At 38.3% G+C, this 14,036-nt stretch overlaps 2 pseudogenes; one reads left to right on the top strand and one right to left on the bottom strand.

Annotated features, from left to right (window-relative positions):
• The window catches only part of LOC145218176 (uncharacterized), a 280,341-nt pseudogene that overhangs the window by 25,969 nt on the left and 240,336 nt on the right, over window positions 1–14,036 (top strand).
• LOC145217999 (uncharacterized) lies at window positions 8,237–9,932 on the bottom strand (annotated as a pseudogene).

Here is a 14,036-nt window from a genome sequence, read left to right as displayed (position 1 = left end):
AAATTGGCTTGACAATGGGAGCTTTTGAAGTTACCTTGTGTGAAGGGGAAGGCATAGTAGTCACTTGGTACAAAACTCGACATCCTTTCTTGTCGGAAAAAATCTTCTGTTTGTGTTTGATGGTACATTATCATTTTTAAACAGTTCATGCACCACAAATAATTTTAGGCCTCTCATGATCTCCCCAATGTTGCATATGCCTTCATTTACCATTTCATCAATTTTAGCAATAATCCGCTTATCAACCATTTGAAGAAATCCTGCCGCCTACAATACAAACAAACACATATATGTATGTCAAATTATTATATTAGGTGAAACAATGATCACTTATGGAGATATTTGGTAGAAAGAATAAAAGGTAAAGATTTAAAAAATCAAAAAAAAACATTTATATGTTGGAATCAATAATGGTGTTTATCACATACTTCTCCAATAACATGGACCCTTGAAGCTTCATCTTTCAAAGCCTTGTGAATAAGCACAGCTGACTTATTCCTAGGGTTTCGAGATCTTGCCATAACCTGATATTAACAACAGCAAACATCAGTAAATATGAAATTATTTTTTATTGGAGTATTAACATGAAAAAAATACTCACTTGAAATTGGGGAAACCTTAGTATTTCTTGTATTAGTATTTTTGCTTTGCAGTTGCACTTTTTTGAACCTTGAATACACATCTTTTTTTTGGCAGGATTTGGATGATCAAGCAACTGCACACAACAACAAAATACTATTTTTGTCTTTTAGTCAATGTAATGAGTAACACACAAGCATACCTGTTTGGGAATGCATGGTTTACGTTTTTCATTTATTTTCTTATTTTGATCTTTGGCATGTTGGCACTCCAGCCACACACTTTTTACAATAACATATGGGATAAAATCTTTGTCCCATCGAATACCACTTTTTGAGATATCTTTGTCAACATAACATGATCAGCAATAAATACGCGACCGTTGATTTTTACAAAATAGTATACAATAGAAATGTTTCACATACCATAACACTTTTTTTGGTACACAATAAATTTGGTTAAAGTGGTAATTTCAAACTTCTCAACTGCCCTTTCGGCTTGTTTAAACGTAGAAAACCACTGAAATGTATTAGAATAATAGTTTATTAAACCACATAAAAAGTATAGGACAACAAAACTTTCAAATTTGTTTCATCTACTTGGTTGAGTTACTTGCATATTTTTTCTGTAGGCAATGTCTCCGTTAACTGCTACAAATATAATAAAATGACTTTAGGGGAGCTGAAAAATATTTAATGTAAGGACATGTTTCTTTTATAACAACTATACGTTCACAAAAGGAAAACTAAGTACATTTAGTTCTATACAAACCATGTCAATGGGAATTTTTATAACGTTTAAGTAAAATGCTGTATGTTGAGACAGCTGCTTTCCAGTTGAAAGTGCTTCTTTGATGTGTTTGCCTACTACCCACCGTCTAAACTGTGACTTGTTCTACATATAAAGCAGAAAATTGTGTGACCAAGTATCTGAAATATTTGTTTATCACAACACAAAGAACATGTCTAAAGGACAGGTTGTTAATAAACCTTATCTCTTTTTAAAATAAATTATATTTTTAAAATAATTAAACTTTCAACTTTGATACCTTAAAGGTTGGAAACATAGCAACTTCAAACATTGTTATCGTGTAAGCATGCTTGAAAACCATCTCCTCATTTTGCTGAAATGATTTCCAGCAATTACTTTGAACAGTAATGTATGGAGTGTCATTGTTCCAACACACTTTGCTTTTTTTAATGTCTGTAAGTTTATGTGTTTAAATATATGTGTACATATACAAATATGTTATTGAAATGTTACATATATGCAGATGAATAAATTTCTTTAAACTAAGGTTAAAATGTAGACCCACCATATGTCTTTGATTTATGCAAATGTAGCTTTAAATCCGTCACAGTTTGGAATTGCATAAATGATTTCTCTGCAGTTTCTTTACATTGAAACCACTGCAGCCAAAAAAATATACTTTAAGTCATGTATCAAAATTTTCACGCAATTACCAACCTTTTGAATTTGGTTTAATGTTGCAAAATCAAATTCATGCAAGGTTCTTGCATTTTCATCTCTGCAAAAAAAATAACTATCCTTTTGTTCTCAATTTATTTACAAAACAACCTACGTGGCTTCTTTAGCATTGCATGGAGTCATATCTTGTGCATTTGAGTCCTTCACCATGTTTGCTTGCGAAAATTAATTGTTTTCAAGCTACACTTAATTAAATTTAGCTTAATTTCACTAAAGCTTAGCTTAATTTCACTGACGCTAAATTTCACTAAGCTACACTAAATTAAATTCAGCTTAATTCACCTATAGCTAAAAACTTAATTAAACGCCACTTAATTAAACTGTTGCAAACGTGGCGCAAACGCCTTTTTGGCGCGGAATGATCTATTGCGCCACCTACCGGAAATTAGGTCATTTTGGGGGGTAGATCCTCGTTATCGTGTTAGTAACTCTACCGCACCGATGCGTGTGTACTGCGTAGTTGTCACGGTTGAGTGGACATGAAAAAAGCTCGCCTTACATACAGTACTGACTTGCAGATCAAAGGAGACATTTCTACAGTTATTTCTAATGCTCGATGCCTTTAATTTATGTAGGGACTGATGATAACGCATTTTTTGAGCTGATTTAGAGCGTATCTTCAGTTTCTACATAAATTCAACACATTCAACAAATTTACCATTAATAGCAATAAAGTACCTCACCTGGCAATGCTATTTTACATACAACGGTTAGTAAATAGACAACTGTGGTTTTGAGTAGCAACGGACACAAAGGACGACTCTTCAATACAGAACCAAAGGACTATTAAACAAGTCAGTGATTGCCAAAGAAAACGTTTGTGCGCAAAATACTTGAAACATGCAAAGTAGGTTGTATTGAGCAACATTGGCTGTATCTGGTTCAACGTGGAAATTAACATATGTTTTGAAGCAACTAGATCAGAAAGTCGAACCGCTTATCATAAGGGTTTCGGTTCGGTTCGGGTTCACTTGGTTTTGTTTGTAGGGGTTCAGTTCAAGTTTTGAAAAACGTATATTTTCGGGTTCGGGTTTTGTTGCGGTTTGAGCAAACCCGGTCTTTTTTATTTTGACCGCGCATTACACCATATTCCTCAGTGTACTGTTTAAAAAACACAAAATGTAATACAGACTGCTTTTTAAAAAAATAGGGTTTGGTTCCGGTTCTACTCCCTTATTTATAGCAGTAATAATTTGTTTTATTACGGAAAGTATACATGTCATTTATTACCACATCTGTTTTGCCTCTCGCCCTAAAAATATAGTAAACAGTTTTTAGCTCTGCCTTTACAGATTTGTCCTACCACAAAGTCTTCAATTTGCGTGTAACCGGACCACTGATGTAGTGACGTCAGTGCGTAGTTGTCGTCATGGTTAAATGTGTAGAAAATGCCCAGGGTGGCAGGTAGAATAACCCCTGTGTTGGTTAATTTTATTACGCTTTAAGCCTTACGTTATGTTGGTGTAGTGACGTCAGTGCGTAGTTGTCGTCACGGTTAAGTAGACACGAGAAAAAGTGGAAAAGGAAACTTGCGCATATCCATGGCACTTATGTAGGCATGCGCAAAACATGCATCAGTTCCAACACTCGGTTCCCTTAAAGTTGCGGGTTTGCCGGGGCCTAAACCTTACAAATGTAAGTCAAGTTGTATTTGATTCGCTTTGTGAAATAATACATAGCAACACAATTTGCACCAAGTCGAAAATAGCTGCTAAAGGCTAAAACATTCTGTAACATCGTATAACCCTCAACCCTAAATACACGTCAGATGCAATGTCGTGTTATTGGACCACATTGCCAGAATCTGTTATGACGTAATTTGTTTGTTGGTGAAATAACGAGTACGAGTCAAGTCTCTACTAAAGTCGAGTCGAGTATTTTCACAGCTGAGACTCGACTCAAGTCAAGTCTATTAAAAAGGTGACTCGAATCGGACTCAAGTCGAGTCACTGACTCGACTCTTCCCATCACTGGTGTACAGTGTTTCGACCTAAGGTATACACTGATGAGACGGTATTACAGTAACCACCTGTCTACTTCAGGAAGAACCCTTTATTTTTCAGTAGTTTTCAATTCTTTTTTGCGTACTTTGTTTCGGTCTAATTAAACTGGAAACTACAAGATTATCAGACGGTCGTCATATGTCGAGGCTGGTTGGGGCCTCGCATCTTAAAAAACGCATCTTATTAGAAAAGTACAGAATGTGATGTGTTTGGTTATCGTATTTATGCATCTTGATTTTACTATTTTTATTTTCGCCGAAGTTTGTCCAAGCACTTTTGGCATGAAATCTTAGCTGGATTTGGATAAAACTTTCACAGATGGTAAATACAGTTATGCAGACGCGCCATCTGCTTCGATTTTCTTGATAACCCAAGCTGCGCACCACAAACAAAAGATTCATGTGTAATAAAGGCAACAGACCATATGTTACTACAGCCTTATGACGTCAAAGGCCTTAACGAATGTTGCTAATAACACCTCTAATGCTCAGAATTCTAAGCATGTTCTGATTTGGATCAGATTTTTACATGACTGTTGATTGTCTTGTGGTTGTATATTTTATACTGTTGAGTGTTAAACTCCATCAGTTACCCAACTTACGTCCTATACAGGTCGTCGAAACGTTGGAATAAAAATACAATTGCCAGAAAAATTCTATAAACTTGATTAATTGTTCAGCTTGCAATGTTTTTATGACCTGTGTGCAAACAAATGACTTTGAGCGCCGTAATTCTTAGGGTGGCAGTTTGGCCTTGTATCCAGTGTATTACTGATATCGTTTTGTAAGCGCAGGAAATAGCCCGTCATCAAGCTCACAAGGGAAGCCTTGTCACGCATGATCGAATATAAAGGCGCGTTCGCGATAGTGATGTCACAAATGCCTTTTTTTACATTGCTTTTGCTGTACACCTCGTAGCAAATTGACGGTGAAAAGGATATATGTAACTTTTATGGTGCAATACACTATTTTCTTTGAAAAGGACGGATGGCAATAAATTCTTCTCATTTCCAGCCGGTTTAAAGTTGTTGGCTCACACAATTCCTGAAACAAAGACAAACTAAATAGTTTACTTTATTTTAGTTTGGTTAATAAAATAAGGACAACAAAACTAGGAATGCAGGAACCGCTGGATCTTATTGTAGTTAATAGTCAATCGACTGTGCGTAAAACTTACTTTCTTGTGAGCCCTCGTCACATAACGCTTTATAACACGGCGTAGCTGTAGCACGTTTCACTCTTTTGCACCGATGTATCCTTCTAAATTTTGCAGTTCATGCCGTTTTAACCTAGTGCAGCTCTTTCGGATTCGGTGAAAAGCTGTGACTAATGTCACAATTTTCCATGAACATACGTGTAAGGTAAGCAACTACCTTATTTTGACGCCAAAGAGTCAATACATAATATGTTTCGTTGAATATCGTTGCTGTGCTTAAATTGTTACCCTTTCATGTGAGTCTTTTTTGTGTTTTTTTGTCGATTATGTGCTATTGTAATTTAGAATTTTCAGCCGGCTTACCTGTTAATGCTTTCTAAATGTAAAATGTTAAGCAAAAAACTACATGTCTTAATCCGTAAGCTTGCAGTTATACTTGCTTGCATATTACTGGTGTAAACTTAGTTGATTGCTCAAAGGGCCCAAATTACCAATAAGTAGGTATGGTACGAGCAAAGTCTACATAAAACTCAAGTTGTCCAACCCATTGTTACGCAACAAAGCATATGGAGCTATTTTCTGTCCAAAATAAATACAGCGTTAGAACCGAAAATTTTTATTCCAATTGGCCAATCACATTCGCGTTAAAATCCATTTATATGTTTTTTGATACCCGCTGTATTATTTTGGACATCAAATGGAGAGACTATTGCGACTTAATCGCGTAACAATGGGTTGGACAACCTGAAATAGGTGTTTTATATAGACTTTCAGTTTGACAGTTTTTACCGATATAACACTTTTATGGTATTGCCAAGACATTTTCCACGGATAGGAACAACCCACAATTCCATCCAACAAATTTAGTTTTAAACCAAAAGCAAAATAACCCCTGGACCTCAATGCCCTTAAATATCAATCGTGTTTTACTTACAGTGCGCCAAACTTACTTGCTTGTGAACTCTCGTCACATAGCGCTTTATTACATGGGGTTGCTGCGGGTCGTTGGTTTTAACGTTGTAGATATTTCCGGAAAAGATGTGACGGATGTCACGGAATTTCTAACGAAAGTTACGCAAAAGTTACAGACCTTTATGTGTAATTCCAACGAGACATCACATGACATGTGATTTAAATTTAAAAACAAAGGGTTTGAAGACGTTCTCTCATTCTGTTGAATGTTCCATTGCTGTGCTATAACCGTCAAAGTGTTTTTTCGGATGTTCTTTATTGATTGCATTAAAACAAAAGATACGCAGTAATGTGCTGCTGTGTTAAAGTTTAATCTTGCTGAGCTTCTGATGCGGGGTTTACCAAGTCATGTATAGCATAAACGGCAATAGTTTGATGTGACTCTGAGCCGACAATAGCATAATGTTGCTGATCATACGCTTTTATTGTTTCAATCAATTTTTGATGTGGTGGGGGTAGACGATAGTGAAGTCACCGGTTAACTAACTACGTTTTACTGTGCACAGTTATCACATAAAAGTTATAGACATGCTGTGGTTACTTTTTCTATTGTTTTTCGTCGGATGCGCTGAAGGTGAATGTCCAGGTGAGGATTTCAGTCTCGCTCCTCGACCTTATACAAGTAAGTTTTTTTCTGCTTTTAATTTAAATATTCAACGCAAATCGTTGCAGTAAATTAAACTTTTAATTGCTTTGAAACTGATATTAGTGCAACAAATAATACTATTCAATTAAAACGCACGCATGTAGTTTGGGCGCTGTAGTGCGTGTTTAAGTGTATGTGTTACGCCTTTTTCGGATCTGCTGCAATAACGGGTTGTCAGCACCCAAAGTAACTTGTGTTAAAATATTAAAAGAATAAAACGATAAAAAAGCATGTAGCGCAGATATACAGTCGCGACACAACCACCGCTCAACACCAACTCCAACTGCGGGCTTCTCAGCCGCGTGGGCCCACGTCCCCTCGACAATTCGTTACAGCGAACACGACATAGAAATAAGGTATGACGTCATATATATACGTGACAAAAATAAAAACATAACACACTTCCCCCGCTACATGTTGTTGTGCCCCTGGTACAACGCGAAACAACTAACAGTATAATGGTATGTAGTTAAAACCATGACAATGATAACGATAAGTTTTGTGTCGGAATGAACTGACATAAACGTTTGATACAGGCGTAGACATAAAGTGAAAAAGAGTGAAAGCTACTTAAGTACGTAGTAAACAAACAAGGAAAGAGTGTAAAGAATTTACGAATTGCGTATTACATAACAAATTGAAATAAAACAAGCGTGAGGGAAACAAATCGGATGTGCAACTAAACAAACAACTTTTTCGAACTTGAAATGTTAGTTGACATAAACGAGGTGACTTAGCTGAGGTGAATGTAAAGTCAAGCATATTAATGGAAACACATCAAAATGTAATCTGTAACAAATATAACATAGGACAGAACAAGTGAAAATATAACGTTCCCGTTAATACTACGTGATAACACGACGGTTTTGTGAAACACACAACAAAACATTCAGCATGTATCATTACGTATGTGTCAAGTATAGCAGCAAGAAGGTATGGCGCTCAATCAATACACGACATGAATAATTCGTTTTTTGACTGCGTATCTATTCGGGGGCTGGGTAAAATTGTGGCGGTCGTGTCTGACGACGTGGTCGTTCGTTAATGGTCGGTTGTGGTCTATTCCGCCTGCAGTGAGGTAAAACAAAATATGCGCCCGGCAAGAAAGTAGGCAATTTGCGGGGGCAATACCTTCAGGACCTGAAAAGGTCCCTTATATGGCATATGAAACTTATTTTCTTCATCTGGTCCCAATACAGTGTCTCTAAGCATAACATAATCATCCACGCAGTAGGTGGCAGTTGTCGAGTTGCGATCGTAACGCTTTTTCATTCGTTCACGAACGTTGTGGAGACGTTCTCCTGCTACCTCCCGCAATCTATCCTGAACCTCCGCTACGTTGGCTGTGGTTGGAGAGCTTGCTGGCCTATTAATAACTAAATCGGCTGGTAATCTAAGTTCTCGACCATACAACAGCAAGTGTGGAGTCAGTCCTATATCCAACAACTGAAGTTGGCAATCCACCAAGAATGTCAACTTCTATCCGTTGCATTGATCCATCTTCAGTTGACGGATCCACCGGAGCTGTTGCTTTCGGGTTTGATAGTTTTCGAACGTTGCAAAGTGTACAGCGAAGGCAGTAGTCCTCTGCATCCGACTTCCAGCCTGGTACGGACTCTTCATCTTGCATTGTTGATGGAATTCTGCTCATTGCGTCAGCGTTGCCATGCTTGCCTTCGATAGTACGAGGCCAATCCAAGAAACTGCCGCACTTTCCGGACACAAGAAGATCTTGGCCACTCCTGAACCGTTTTAATCTTTGCCAGATCACACGCTAGTCCCGCACCTGACACAACATGACCAAGAAACTGAACTTTTTTCCGCATTATGTGACACTTGGATGGTTTAAGTTAAAGACCGACTGTTTCCAAGCGGCATAGGACGTTGTCCAAACGCATGAAATGTTCCTAGAGAATCCGACCCAACTGCAAATGCGGCACGACGTTTTGCATTATTTGTTCGAGCGCGTCCTCTTCTTGTTTTGGCGATGGCATCCGAGAAACACGAAGTTCATTTAGTAGATCTCGGTGTCCTTTATTCCCCAAACGCTGATTGCTTTCAGCCCTTGTGTTTGTCACATACTCGCAACTGCAACATCATACTTCAAACACGCTTCCATGGTTCTCTTGATCACCGCTGTCGAATCGGGAAGCGTAACGTCAGAATGAAAGGAGCACGGAACTGATACTTCAGTTTTTGGGCGAATAACAATTGGTTCTTTTCCGGACACCGCATCAACTTGTAGTTTACTACACTACTATGGTTCTGTAGAAAATCTATGCCCAAAATACACTCCTCGGCGATATCCGACGACACATAAACAGAAGCAGTTGTTCTAATACCAACAACTCTCGGGCTCCTGATAGGGGAAAGACGTCGGTTGTTAGGCGCTTGTTTGCAATTTCCAGTTCTGTATACGTGGTCTTCTTTGCCTGCAATTTCTCTCAAAATGACCCTCTCCATTACAATTAGAGCACCGACGAGAGCAATATCTCTTGTTCTCATTTCACACCTCGTTTAGTTCGAGTCGCAGTTGTTTGATTTCCTCAGCCAAGCGTTTTAACTGATCGGTGACTGGGTCAACTTTGGGCTGCAACAGGGCAACATCGATGTCCCGCAACTTATCGCTTTTACCAGTAAAGTCGTCCGCGCTGATTGCTCGACGCGGCGCTTCTCTGAAGTTCTTCCTTCGAGCAATTCTCGCGCAGTAAAGTATCCGCGAGCCGTTTGTCCCTGAGGCCGGTAAGCAAAGACGTGTACAGCATTGCATTCCTTAGTTTGTTGTTCTCTGGAAATGCTTGGTTTCCAAGCGCCACAAGAGCCGACACGAAATCTCGGTTGGTTTCATCCACAGATTGAGTGCGTCTTGTCAGTGTTAGTCTTGCGTTACTTTGTGTGAAATTACATCAGGCTAGAGCGGTGCCTCTTTTCTTCAACTCATCTTAAGCGACATCATATAAGTTTTCGTTTTCAGATTTCAAAATATAAAAGATTGCCTCAACGCTTTTACAAAATGATTCAAAGATGTTAATAAAAGTCCGAATGTCGCTTCCTGCCTCAAACTTCGGAGGATGTACAAAGAAATCCATTCTTCTGACAACAGCAGTCCTGGCGTGCTCGCAAAATTTTTTGTTTTGCCCTTTTTTCGGCTCTGCTACAATAATCCTGTCAGTACCCAAAGTAACTTGTATTTAAATATCAAAAGAGTAAAACGATAAAAAGGCATGTAGCGCAGATATACAGGCGCGACACAACCACCGCTCAACACCAATTCCAACTGCGGGCTTCTCATTCTCCCTCGACAACTCGTTACAGCGAACACGACATAGAAATAAGTTATGACGACATATGTAGGTGACAAAAATAACAACGTAACATATGTCGCCTATTTTTATAACTTTTGACAAATAACTTTTATCTCTACAAAACGCGTTTCGTTCATTTTGCCCCACAGAACCTGGAAATGTCCCGGTGTGCGAGAAACCGTACCGTGGTCCCAGCTGCACTTGTCCTTCTTCGATGTTCGAATGTGCTTGTCACAAGTTTGGCCGGTGTGGGGACCAACCAGGATGTATTGAGATGTGGAGGGTAAATGACTGGCACAACAACTGTGGTGATTGGAGTGACGAGTTTGGTGAGGTTTGTCCAGAAGTCTACCTTCAGTGTGACTGCTTCAACACAACTTGTAAAGGTTCTGTTGGGTGTATGAGACAGGAGTGGGGATGTGATCGAGGGATGGCTTGTTTAGATGGCAGTGATGAAGTTAATTGCACTTGTACGGCTCAAGAGTTTGAATGCGATTGCTACAAAGCAAATAACTGTACAAATAGATACGGTTGCATCAACAAAAACAGGCAATGTAATGGAGATAATGACTGTGGAGATTGGAGTGATGAAGTTAATTGCACTTGTCCAGATGATAGAGAGTTTGAATGCCCTTGTTACAAAACCAAGAACTGCACAACTGGGTCGGGTTGCATTTACAAAAGCACTCAATGCATTGGATATGATGACTGTGGAGATTGAAGTGATGAAGTTAATTGCACTTGCCCAGGTCATAAGTTTGAATGTGATTGTTACAAAACAAAGAACTGCGCAACTAAATATGGTTGCATCAACAAATACGAGCAATGCGATGGATATAATAGCTGTGGAGATTGGAGTGATGAAGTTAATTGTACTTGTCCAGCTAACAAGTTTCAATGTGCATGTGTTGGCACAAAACAATGCATAGGTATGGAGGGAAGTTGTATTGACCGATCTTTATTATGTGATAAAAATCGTGACTGTTTTGATGGCAGTGATGAGAAATGTTACTGCTCTGGAGTTTATGCCAGATGTCCGTGTGTTCCTGGTGACAAACATTGTCCATCTACTGGCAGATGCATACCTTTTGACCGGATTGGTGATGGATTTAAGGATTGCTATGATGGTAGTGACGAACTTTGTTCAGTTTCCTACTTCACATGCCAATCTTGCACAATTTGCAAGAGTGAACAACTTGCTAGGTATCTTGTACATTCCTCAGTTCCAGCAGAGTGCAACACAATAATCCAACCATCATGTGCTGATGACATCAACAAATGTGAAAGCAATAATATGATTTGAGTGTCTTCAAACTGTAAAAAAACAGAAAATTTTTGTCAGAATTATTTTATTTGTGAAAACAAATAAATCATAGCTGGGAGTAATTTTTGTGACGGAACTAATAGTTGCAGTGACAAAAGTGATGAAATTAGGTTAGGTTTTGGTTTTAAATGCTCTGGTTCATCGAGACACGGTGTTTGTGTTTTGCCACAAACCAATGCATACGATTCAGTGGCTCAATGTTCTGATAAATCTGATGTATGTTTCGTCAACGGAGAGTTCAAATGTTTTCAGTGCTTAGATAAGAAGTTGACCATATCACCCAAGCAAGTTTGTGACGGTATAGTGGATTGCTATGATATGTCAGATGAGTGCTTGTGTTTTAATGAAAGTTTGTGTAATGATATAAGAGGTACTTGTCCGTCAAACCAGATGCATTGCCAAAATAAATCAGTATGTTCGTTTCAAAAAGGAAAGTTGTGCAACTCAAGCGTACAAAGTGATGATTAAACAAACACAAAATACTGTTCGTCTGCAAATAGTTTGGAACAAACTCAGTGTTTACCAGAAAACTATAAAGACCTTGGGCTTGACGCAATATTTAAGTGTGCGAGAAATGACAATGAATGGTTGAGATATTCGTTTCAGTATTGGGTAGGTATTGGATTTGAAGCCATTGATTTTTTGAACTTTATATGTGGTGGAAAAGTTGACTACGACCTATGGTTACATGGTGAAATGAATTGCCCAAATATGTTTTATTGTTTTTTAAAAGGAGAGATCAACATAAAAAACAGTCAGGTGTGCGACGGAAAAGTCGATTGTGATGACGGCTCGGATGAATTTCTTGAAATTTGTAACAAAACCCGTTTTTATTGCAAAAGCAAAGATGTAATTTCCATTGACAGAAAAACTGTTTGTGATGGAATTATTGATTGTGACAATGATTCTGATGAAAGCAGATGTCGTTGTGAAAAAAAGAGATTTTATTGCACAAATGAACAACCTTTGTCAGTTGAATGGAAACTGGTGCAGAATGGAATTCGCGATTGTTCAGATGGAAGCGATGAATGTGTGAATTTGGCTGGGGACGCGTTTGCAGATGTCAACGGAATGATTGCCAATCCAATATACCGAGCAAATTTCTGGATAACAGCTGTATTGGCCTTGGGAGGAAATTCGTTTGTGTTCATTGCAACTGCTCACAGCTTGTGGAATGCAGACAAAAACCAAAACATTTTTATAAACACTAATATTTTCATCCTGAACCTCTGTATCTCAGATTTCCTTATGGGAATATATCTGCTTGCAATTATAGTGCAAGGAACTCGATTTTCTGGCTCTTATTGTTTGATTAATAAAGTGGGGCGGTCAAGTAGTTTGTGTTCGGGACTTGGAGCACTTGCAATTATTTCTTCCGAAGCATCGGCGCTTACATTAACATCGATGACCACGTTTCGCCTTGTATCAGCATTAAAACCATTTACAATTCGAAGTTTGGGTCCTCTGAAAGTTTTGCTTGCTGAATAGTTTTCTTGGATTTTAGCTGTTCTCTTGGCGATTGTTCCTTTGCTCAATGTCACTTCGGAATATTTTACAACTGATGTTTGGTTTCCAAACAACATGTTTGAAAACGACTTTGTTTCTAGAGAAAATATGTCACTTCTTGCAGAAACAATTACCGGTTTAGAACCGGAGAGTTGGGACCAAGTGAAACAAACAATCCAGAAAACATTTCCTCGCAACCCAATTAAAGGGGAGTTTGGATATTATGGAAAAACAAGTGTCTGTACGCCACGTTTGTTTGCCACAACCAGTGAATTTGCTTGGGAATATTCAACTTTCCTCATCACAATCAACTTCCTTATGTTCATCTACATGGTGGTTGCATATGTTCTCATCTACAAGCAAAGCAACCGAATGAAAGGGTCCAGAAGTAACGATGTCAGCTCCACGATGAAGAAGAGAATTTTGAGGTTGATTTTGACCGACTTCTGTTGCTGGATTCCAATTTGTGTCATGGGATATTTGAGTATTGGAGGAATCAAGATGCCTCCAGATGCTTATGTGTTGAGTGCTTGTCTGTTGCTTCCAATCAACAGCGCTCTTAATCCCTTGCTTTACTCTAAAACATTGGAAGATCAACTTGTCAGGGCAAAGAAATGGCTGATGGATTTTTTTTTCTCTCTTCGAACATCTACAAATCGCTCATCTGATTTAGCTGTGAGATACAATGCTCGTGCAGATAAAGAAGGCGGCAAAGTGATTGAGATCAGAGAATGAAATAACCATACACTTAAACAATAGTAAATATCCCACAAATATATGATGCAGTTTTCGCATCGTTAAATGTTGTCATACTCGATCTGGTTTTCGTCATGTACATGTGGTCATGTAAATTAATCATGTGAAAATTTGACTTATAATGTCGAAGTATGTTTAAATGTGTTGTTATTTTGGCAAGGGCTAAGTTAGGAAAGTTACAAACATAGTGAAAGGGTATTTCAGAGGTAGGGGAGACCGGGGATGGTTCGGACGTTTTTTTTGAAAATTGCTAATATTTTTTTTTATATGCGTCACATGAATTTAAATGTTAGTTTGTTGTA

Source organism: Phallusia mammillata, chromosome 3 (genome assembly GCF_965637545.1).
Source record: "Phallusia mammillata chromosome 3, kaPhaMamm4.hap1.1, whole genome shotgun sequence".
In the NCBI taxonomy this organism is placed as follows: Eukaryota; Metazoa; Chordata; class Ascidiacea; order Phlebobranchia; family Ascidiidae; genus Phallusia; species Phallusia mammillata.
This window is presented reverse-complemented; position numbering and strand designations above follow the sequence as displayed.